Genomic DNA, 8,875 nt, shown 5'->3' with positions numbered 1-8,875 from the left:
GTAGTAATGGCAGTAAGTCACAAAACGAGCTTAATGTTGTGTAAATGGTAAATGGCCTGCATTTTCCTAATTCCTGAAACCAGCAACTGATCCCATAAATGATCCAATAAATGACCAAGAGCCATTAGTTTTCCATAGACTTCTAAATAGCAAGAAATTTGTTTGCAACCAGAGAAGCTGACCCTGCTGGCAATTAAAAAGAATGCCTTTATTACCTTGGGGTAATAAGATGGGGACTAGGTCTGCAATAACTCATACTCAGTTGCCATCTTCAAAGCAACTTCGGTGCACGCCAGTAGTCTGCTATCAATTTGCGACGAATTTGTCATGGTCTGCGGTGGGTGGCTGGAATTTCCATAAGGCTCCTGAACTGACCTGGGATCCGCCCCTGGGCAGGGCCAACTCCAGCTCCTGCACACCTGGAGCCTATTGCAGGCAATCAAGCCAGAGGGATTTAAACCACACGTTGATGGTCATTCACTGCCAGTTCGTCATCAACACATGTTGGTAACAGGCCTTATACTTCAAGTTCTTGCTGTGAGCTATCTTGTTAACACGACTCTCTTGTGCTGCAGTTGCTGTATTCACCTTGGCTCACGCTCCACCTCCGGACTCAGGATACCAAGCAATCATTCTGAAAATCTCTCTGTGCCTCACCTGCCTGCCCTCCTGCCATCACACTCCATCTGAAGCCCCGGATCTCAGGCCAGCCTTTCCACGCCACTCAGCCTCCCCTGGATTCTCATCACCCCCCTCTCAACACTCCATGTCCCCTACTGCCAGTAAGAATTGCTACTCTTACAACTGGCCACTTCAGAGCTGCCTCCACTACCTCCCTAACTCTATCTTCTCTCTTCAGTGTGACTGTTCCCTGCTCAGCTCCACTCCGCATCTCAGGCCTCATTCCCTAGCCCTAGCCACGTTCCCCAGGCCACGCCTCGTCAAACTCCACGTCTTATTGTTTTTTTTGTCTTTGCTACGTTTTCTTTTTTGCACTTAAACCTAATAAATTGTTACATCATCTGCTGTCTCTGCTCTGGGTTTCTGCACCTGAGTCCTGTTCAGTACAGGCCACTCGGCCCCGTGACAGAATTGGGTTCAGTTGGCAACTATATGCACATTTTGTTGGTGATAATATGATGATTATATACGCAGTAATTCACATTAAATAGAAATTCATTTGTGCATGCACTTGTGCATTGAAAAAGAAACTCAAAAATTGTTGCTGCAAGGCCGCAGTTACAGCTGCAAAATGATAGAAGTCCTCAGAAACCATGCAATATAGAAAACATTGCAATGTAACCAGAATACAACGAGTTGGCAACCAGTTGAGTCTAGTGTCCTAGCGACTAGATGAGTGGTGAACATGGGTGCAAACTGACTGATTGATTGCAGCTGGTTAGCAATCTGTCTACATTTCTAAATTAGACAGCAGTTATTTGGAAACGATGGCAATCTGTGCGAGAGTGACTACAGTCTGGACCAGTCCATCCCCAACTGTTCGGAGACAGGTTGCTGCCCTTCAAACTGCCCTTTAAGCATGTATACTTTTTGAGGTACTTGTTCTTTTCCAGTTTATTGACTTTTCTCTTCATAGAGTTTTAAAGATATAGAAACTTTGACTTAATATCCAGAGTTATTTATCTCAAATTTTCAACTTAAGAAATTTGAAATTTTCAGATATTGAAATTGACATAATGCCAAAAAATATTTTTCTTATTTCCTTTCTCTTTTTTTGCCACTGGCAAAACTAAGCTTCCATACTGTTGAATCACTTAATTTAACTTTTTTTGTATTCATAGTTGTTGTTTGCAGCTGTGACAAAATTTCTACATTTTGGGGATAACATAGTAAAGTCTATTTCTCTATATGAGCAACAGCATTGGGCCTCACCGTTTAACCTTTTAATTCAGGTGCCACAGGTTCATAAAGCAAGCACCTAGTCTTGCTGTCCAACTTTAGGAACATTTGTCATGCTAGAGAATCATACTGACATATCTTAGGCATTGAACATTTTTGCACAACAATGAATCACACTGAGGGTAAAACTATTTCTTAACATTCATCAGATTTTTGTGTAAATACGTATGTGCCATGTGTTTTGTGCCAATTCTGTTCTAACAAAGCACTGAGTTTGCACTGCTTTCGCACTGAAAGAATAAATTATGTATAACGACAGTTATCTGTTTGCATAAATTAAATTTGGTTGATTTTTCTTTTCAGCGTGCTGCAGAGGGACACAAAAGAATCTGCTCACAGCTGGCGAAGAAGCAGAAAACAAGTCAGAGATCATGCAGAGACCTCTGAGAGATTCACGCTAAACAAACTGTTAAAGTTGCTTTCTCCTTTAGCTAACTGTCAGTAGTGAAGCTACAGACTGTTGGTTTTCCATTATAACTGTAAAAGCAGGATAGTGTAGAACAGGGATAGCCGGCTGCCTGCTTTCCATCCAGACATCCACTAATTAGCAGTCTGTCAGGTAGAAGGGAAGAACTCATCAGCACTGTCACCCGCTGAAGCGATGCTTTGGAATGAAAATCCACAGTCTTGGCTCTCCACGGCGTATTGTTGGCCTCTCCCGCTATCGAACATATCTCTGTGTGTTATCTCCTTGCAAGTCTCTTTTAAAGTCACCTTGGTCTGGAGTATAAACATTTAAGTTGTCAACAGCACAAACAATGTTTAGTCAGATAGTAGTGGCATATAAAGCAAAAGAAAAAGGGCCAAATTATGCAGCGAGTGAAGGCTGAACAGTGCTTACATTGATTTCTCAAAGTCCCATTTTCACAGAGCTGTTATTTTTGAAGAAAACAGCTGCAGATAATTACATTAATCAATCTAGGCCTGATTGCATTTTTATGATTAGCGTCTCTCACCTAAACCCGGCTTACATGTTGTCCCTTATTTACATGCACCTGTTCTTTAAACAGCAGTGTGGAGCCGGCCTCGTCGCGTGCCATATTGCACATTTTGTAGCCTTTAATGAGAAAGAAGTACGAGCAATGTTGCCACAGGAGAGACAAAGGAGTGGCTGATTATGTAATAAAGCCATCATTTGAAGAATTAAAGCACACTATGAAATGGGGCTTTTAATAAGCAATGTGCACAGGCTGTCACTGTGAGAGTGTAGTACGTGAAATAGTGTCTTATCTAAAACCTCACTGCACGGACATTTTTCTGTCCAGCAGAGCTACCATTCAGATGGCTGCTTTGTTTCTTATGGGACAGTCTGTTCTCTCAACCTTTGTTCATCCGCCCAACTTTGAGCCAGTAGCGTAGTTTCCCCATTCTCTTCAATAACTGTGGGATAGAGCAATAAGAATCTTGAATTCATTAAGATAGAAAAAACTTCCCCTGTTCTAACAAGATATCATGAGAATTTTTTTTTTACGCTGTGCCAATGCACTCTTCATATCACACTGTGAAAAGGCTTGCTTCAAGTGCTGCTACGGCTGTCATGTCCAAACAATGCTCGCTGGGGTTTTTTTTGCAGTCCATTGTGTGGTTTTACTCAGTTGGCCGTCAGATCAGGTGTACTAGAGGGAACATGACCCTGATAAATAGTTGACTCTCTGGGTAGTTCACTTACTGAGTCTCACTGGGGAAAAAATGATCACACACACAACTCTGTTTCCTAAAAAGAAAATATGAAATGTCATTTATAAATCAGCTAAACCCTATATTTATTAGTATAAGTGAAGAAATTGTATTTACTCAGGTTATTTTTTAAATATATGCTAATTTTGAATGCCAGCAGCACAGTTCTAAAACACTGGGCAGGTGCAATGCTTACAACTGTATTGCATCAACTCTTCTTTTCACCCACACTCTGCAAACATTTAGGAACCGAGGAGGCCCAGTGCTGGTGTTTCAAAAGCAAAATAACAAACCAACCTCTGCCATTCTTGTTTACAGTACCTGAACTCAGCATCTTAACTTCCCAGGACTTCTCTTGCAGGATTTTTGTTATGTGTTTTGTTTTATAATGCTCCAAATGTTCTCAGAGGGTGAGAGGTCTGGACTTCAGATAGGCCAGTTTAGCATCCAGTCTCTTTTGGGCTTGTGAAGTATGTAAAATCTGACTTGGTAAAGAGCTTGTTGAAATAACCAAGACCTTCCCCGAAAAGGTTGAGTCGGTTGCTTAGGTGAGGTATGAGGTTTTAGCTGCACCGCCTCAAAACGCAATAGTACAGCAAAGTGTAAAAATGATGGATGTGTGATCCTCGGCCACAGCCCCTCCCAAAAGAGAAAGCTACGTTCTTGTCAGCGCAACAGATTTGGTGGTTGTTTTACTTCCTAATTCTTTAATAGTTTGGATTGAAATCAAACTCTCCATGGAGGTGCACGGTTTGGAAGCTGCCGTTGCTGAGAATGTTGGAAAATGTACATCTCTCTGGAGTTACATCTACAGAGGTCATGCACAGGAAAACAGCCAGAAAGTAATTAAGTTGAGTCATTTACAAAATAATAATGGTGCAAACGTTTTCCTGATCAGTTTATGAAAACATTTGCTCCCCTCTGAAATCTGTTACATTTGTTCTGATAAAGAAGCATGTTCTTTTGTTTGGGCTTTTAAAACCAATTACAATCCTACAAATATTCTCCATGTTAATTGAACCAGTTTGTATTACACGAGTTTACAGAAACCGGGAAGTTTGTTGTGTTTGCGTGAAACCTTTTGCAGTTTCATGGGGAAGAGTGTCAAGTTTGATGAACGTGATGTTAAAGGTGATGTTACTGAAGGCAGAGTTGGTGTGAAAGGGACTCTTAATGCTTCAGCATACCAAGATATTTCGGACAATTTTGTGTTTCCAACTTTGTGGGAACAGTTTGGGGATGGCCCCATCCTGTGTGCAAAGGAAGGTCCATAAAGTCATGCATGAGAGAGTTTGGTGTGGAAGAACTTGACTGGCCTGCACAGAGTCCAGACCAGAAATCGAGTGGAGCCAGGCCATCTCGTCCAACATTAGCATGTCTGACCTCACAAATACACTTCTAGAATGGTCAAAAATTCCCATAAACATGCTCCTTTCCGACATCATATTAAACCCTATGGATTAAGAATGGGATGTCACTCAAGTTCATATAGTTCATAGGAATACGTTTGGCAATACAGTGCAGCTCGACATGAGAATATTGTGATCTGAGCTGTGAAACTATGCTAAACAATCTTGGCAAGTTTATGGTCAAGCTACAACTACGACCATTCATGGAGTAACATTACATTCACATGACTGTGCAGTCAGGTAGGGAAACCTCAAGAGCGAAGGTGCAAGGAAGAAATGGGACAAAGCCTTAGCTTGCACCATTTTCCTCTCAGCAAAATGCAGTGGTGCCAGTGAGAGCGAGACTGAAGGCAAACCAGATTCTGCACTGCAGGTAATTCCCAATGTGTGAAAAATGCTCCATTAGAGATGAATAATGGAAGGTGGTTGTGGTTAAGTCTGCGTGCGGCGCTCACAGTCATAGTCCCAAGATCAAAGGGAAGTGTCACACCTGAACTCTGGTTCGGTGTAAAAGACACAAGCAGGCTAAATATACACTTTGTCTAGCTGCACACACTCTTTCACACATCTGATTCCCACCCCCTCCCTGTTCCTCCCATCATCTCCGGGTGTTTGCTCTATCTTCTTCTTCCATCCACAACATTTACATGTGGGAGAGTACTTGTTAAATAAGAAATACTTCAGTGTGCAAATGTCTCTGTGACCTATATGATAATATCAAGAGGTCATGCGGCTGAGTAGCAGGTGCCACGCTGTCATTGTGGCCGGGGAGAAAGAGCAAGAGAGACTGCTGTTACTGCTGAGTGCCGCTGCATGCGGAGGCTGCAGAGGAACCATTGGAGAGGCACCGGGGAGAGAGTGCACCATTCAAGTGAATCATCAGGGCCATCAGTGTAATGAGACTAGATCGGTCTTTAACAGAGAAAAAGAAAGAAAGAAAGAAAGAAAGAAAGAAAGAAAGAAAGAAAGAAAGAAAGAAAGAAAGAAAGAAAGAAAGAAAGAAAGAAAGAAAGAAAGAAAGAAAGAAAGAAAGGGGGAAAAGAAGGGCAAGGGGAGGAGAGGGAGAAGGAGAGAGAAGGAGGGCACATGGGGAAAGTAGAAAGAAGGAGGAGAGGGTTAATGGTGAAAGCAGTGGGGTGGAAAAAAGGGAGAAAAGGGAGAGGGAGGAAGACAGAATATAGCATGGGAGGATAAGGGGAAAAGTTGCTGATAGAGGCATAGGCTGTAAATGGATTTAGGGCTATGGCAAAGAGCTGGGGATGCTTGAGGAGAGACGGTAGCTAAGCAAATAAACATTATTGTGTGTGTGTGTGTGTGTGTGTGTGTGTGTGTGTGTGTGTGTGTGTGTGTGTGTGTGTGTGTGTGTGTGTGTGTGTGTGTGTGTGTGTGTTTTCGCCATGGCGCTTACATGAAAACATCAGACGCTGAGTAGCACAGAGGAGGCCAACTGCTGGGTGCTTCAACAGTTAGGTACTCAAGCCGTCACACAAAAGGGTAACAAGAAGAGAAGATTAAGAAAACAGAAGCAGTTAGCCAAAGAAAGGGCAATTTACCTTCATTTTCATTTTACCACATCTAGGGGCAATATTTATCGGTGAGGACGTCTCTAATGGTAATATGTTGTTCATAGTTGGGCCCTGATATTTAATTAAACTGCCATTTCCATGATTTAGTCCATTAGCTTCTCATTCTCATAACGCCATCAATTCTGTCATTTCCACCACACTGACAACCTGGGCTATTGTTTGCGATCAGAGAAGCTGAACTTCCAAGAGGTCATTACTCATTTCTGGCATTCGTCTCAGCTCCGGAAGAGAAAGCCATAAATTATTTCTCTCACACAAAAATCCCCGTGCCAGAGCTGTGTGTCAATCACTTTCAGAGTCACTCCCGGGGCCCTTCGCATCAGTTCCATCACGTCCGGCCCAGCAGATCATTTATCAGTGGGCGATCGTCCGTTTGGACGGGTACCCTCTGTTATTACCCTCACGTCCTGGGCCCCCAGCTGAATTACAATTGCAAAGTCGGTGAAGAGCCAGGAAGCTGAAAGGGCTGAGCCAGGGTAACGAGCTCTGGGGTGGGTAATTAATGCTTCCATTTCCCCATTGGGTTTCTAGTAGGGAGCAAGGTGGCATCGATCAGAGCAGGATCAGGCCGGAGGGGAAGTGGCGACAGGCTGAAGGCACTGCGGGGAGGATTAAGTCAAAATGTAGAACAGAAAAAAGAGGATGGATGGATGAAGAGGTGGAGAAGAATGAGAGGAGAATAAGAAGGGAAGGCAGGGGCTTCAAGCCTGGCAAAGTTGTTCCTCTTGAGATGGGTCTTCCGCTGGGGCTGGCTATTCTGTCAAAAAGCCTGCAGCTCTGAATGACACTTCAAACCCATAAAACACACACACTGTAGTTTTGTTCTCCATCAGAATTGTAAAGCAGAAACGTTTTCCAGAGTGAAAAAAGAATGTGCAACCCAAAGCTGCATTTCATACAACTTACTATAAGCAGCATGGTGCCGCAATGTTGTCTCTACCATCTTTCTGTGTGGAGTTTGCATGCTTCGCCTATGTCTGCATCGCTTCTCTGCAGGTACTCTGCTCCAAAGACATGCAGATAGTGAGGTTAGGCTGGTTGGCGATTCTAACTTGCCCGTAGGTATGAATGTGAGTGTGAATCAGACGCAATCCTCAATTGGATCAGTGGTAGAAAAAAAGTGGATGGATGGATGGATTTGGACACTGTACTTGTTAATGATTTATACATGGAAGAGCCACAATTCAAACTCTCAGCAAGTAAAGATTACAGGAGCAAATTATAGCATTTCAACCACTTTACAAGGTCAGTCAATAGGAAAACACAGCAGCAGTAATGGTGCGTCACCTTAACAAATGTAAGAACTGAAGCACCACTGAAATAGCAAGAAGCTAAGAAAAAAACCCCCACTGATACTGTGAAACAGCAGAATCCGCAATTCACTTCTCTTGCCCTGAGGGACGTATAGTCACCATGTATTAAAGGACGTAGTGCAATAATAAAAAAAAGAGAGAGAGAGAAAAAAAGCCAGAAGCCACATGGGAGTAAGTGGAGTGACCGTGGCAGCCACCATTGCTCTTAATGCCAAGTCTTTAGCTGTAGTCTCCCTGACCCTGTCTCTCTTTGCCTGGAAGGCGAGGCCTGGTGCTGTTGACGATAAAACAAACAGACAGGTCCCATTTATACAGTCAGGTGTCATGACAAGGGATAAACAGCCGACCGCTTCGGGCCTCTCGAGGCACAGTCTGCACTAATGGTAGGGGGCTATAATCCTCCTCATCTTCACCATCACCCTCGTCGTCATCATCATCAAGAGCGGCAATAGCGGTGTTGGCAGAAGCTCCTAAGTGCCTGCTGGGAAGCGAACAAGTACTGACTCAGATTGGACAGAACTCAAGAGCTCCACTGTTTACTTTGCCGGGCTGCTTTCATTCATGTCACTGAATTAATCGAGTCAAGAAAAAAACAGAAGAAGAAGAAAAGAAATTGCCAAAAACATTGCTAGAGAAAAAAAAAAGAAGAGGAGGGGTTGGAGGGTTGGGGGGCGAAGAAGAAGAAGGAGGAAAAAAAAGAACCATCTCGAGGAGAGCGAGGCAGCCATGGCAAGCATGCGGCGGGAATGACAAGAGTGCGGCTGTCATTGCAAGGGATGAAAAACAGCACCTCTCAAACGAGGCGAGGCAGCGGCTGCCTCTTGGGCCAGCGAGGGAAAGGGATGCGCAGAGCCCACAAACACAATTATCTTCATGCCAGCTTTGTTGTTTGTCAGAATTGGCATGCATTTAAGGACTTGGGTGTACTGATTATATGACACCCGGAGAGCCTTCGGGGTGGACAAGAGGA

General features: G+C 43.5%; 2 long non-coding RNA genes across 2 annotated transcripts; both read left to right on the top strand.

Annotated features, from left to right (window-relative positions):
* The first annotated feature begins 408 nt into the window (after positions 1-408).
* LOC145422010 (uncharacterized) lies at positions 409-1,023 on the top strand. The gene is made up of 2 exons (XR_013903378.1): positions 409-782; positions 860-1,023. It is a non-coding gene; the product is annotated as an uncharacterized LOC145422010 (long non-coding RNA).
* A 437-nt stretch (positions 1,024-1,460) lies between these two features.
* Positions 1,461-3,386, top strand: LOC145422011 (uncharacterized). Its single transcript, XR_013903379.1, has 2 exons — positions 1,461-1,556; positions 2,224-3,386. It is a non-coding gene; the product is annotated as an uncharacterized LOC145422011 (long non-coding RNA).
* The last annotated feature ends 5,489 nt before the right edge of the window (positions 3,387-8,875 follow it).

This window comes from Astatotilapia calliptera, chromosome 18, assembly GCF_964374335.1.
Source record: "Astatotilapia calliptera chromosome 18, fAstCal68.1, whole genome shotgun sequence".
In the NCBI taxonomy this organism is placed as follows: Eukaryota; Metazoa; Chordata; class Actinopteri; order Cichliformes; family Cichlidae; genus Astatotilapia; species Astatotilapia calliptera.
This window is presented reverse-complemented; position numbering and strand designations above follow the sequence as displayed.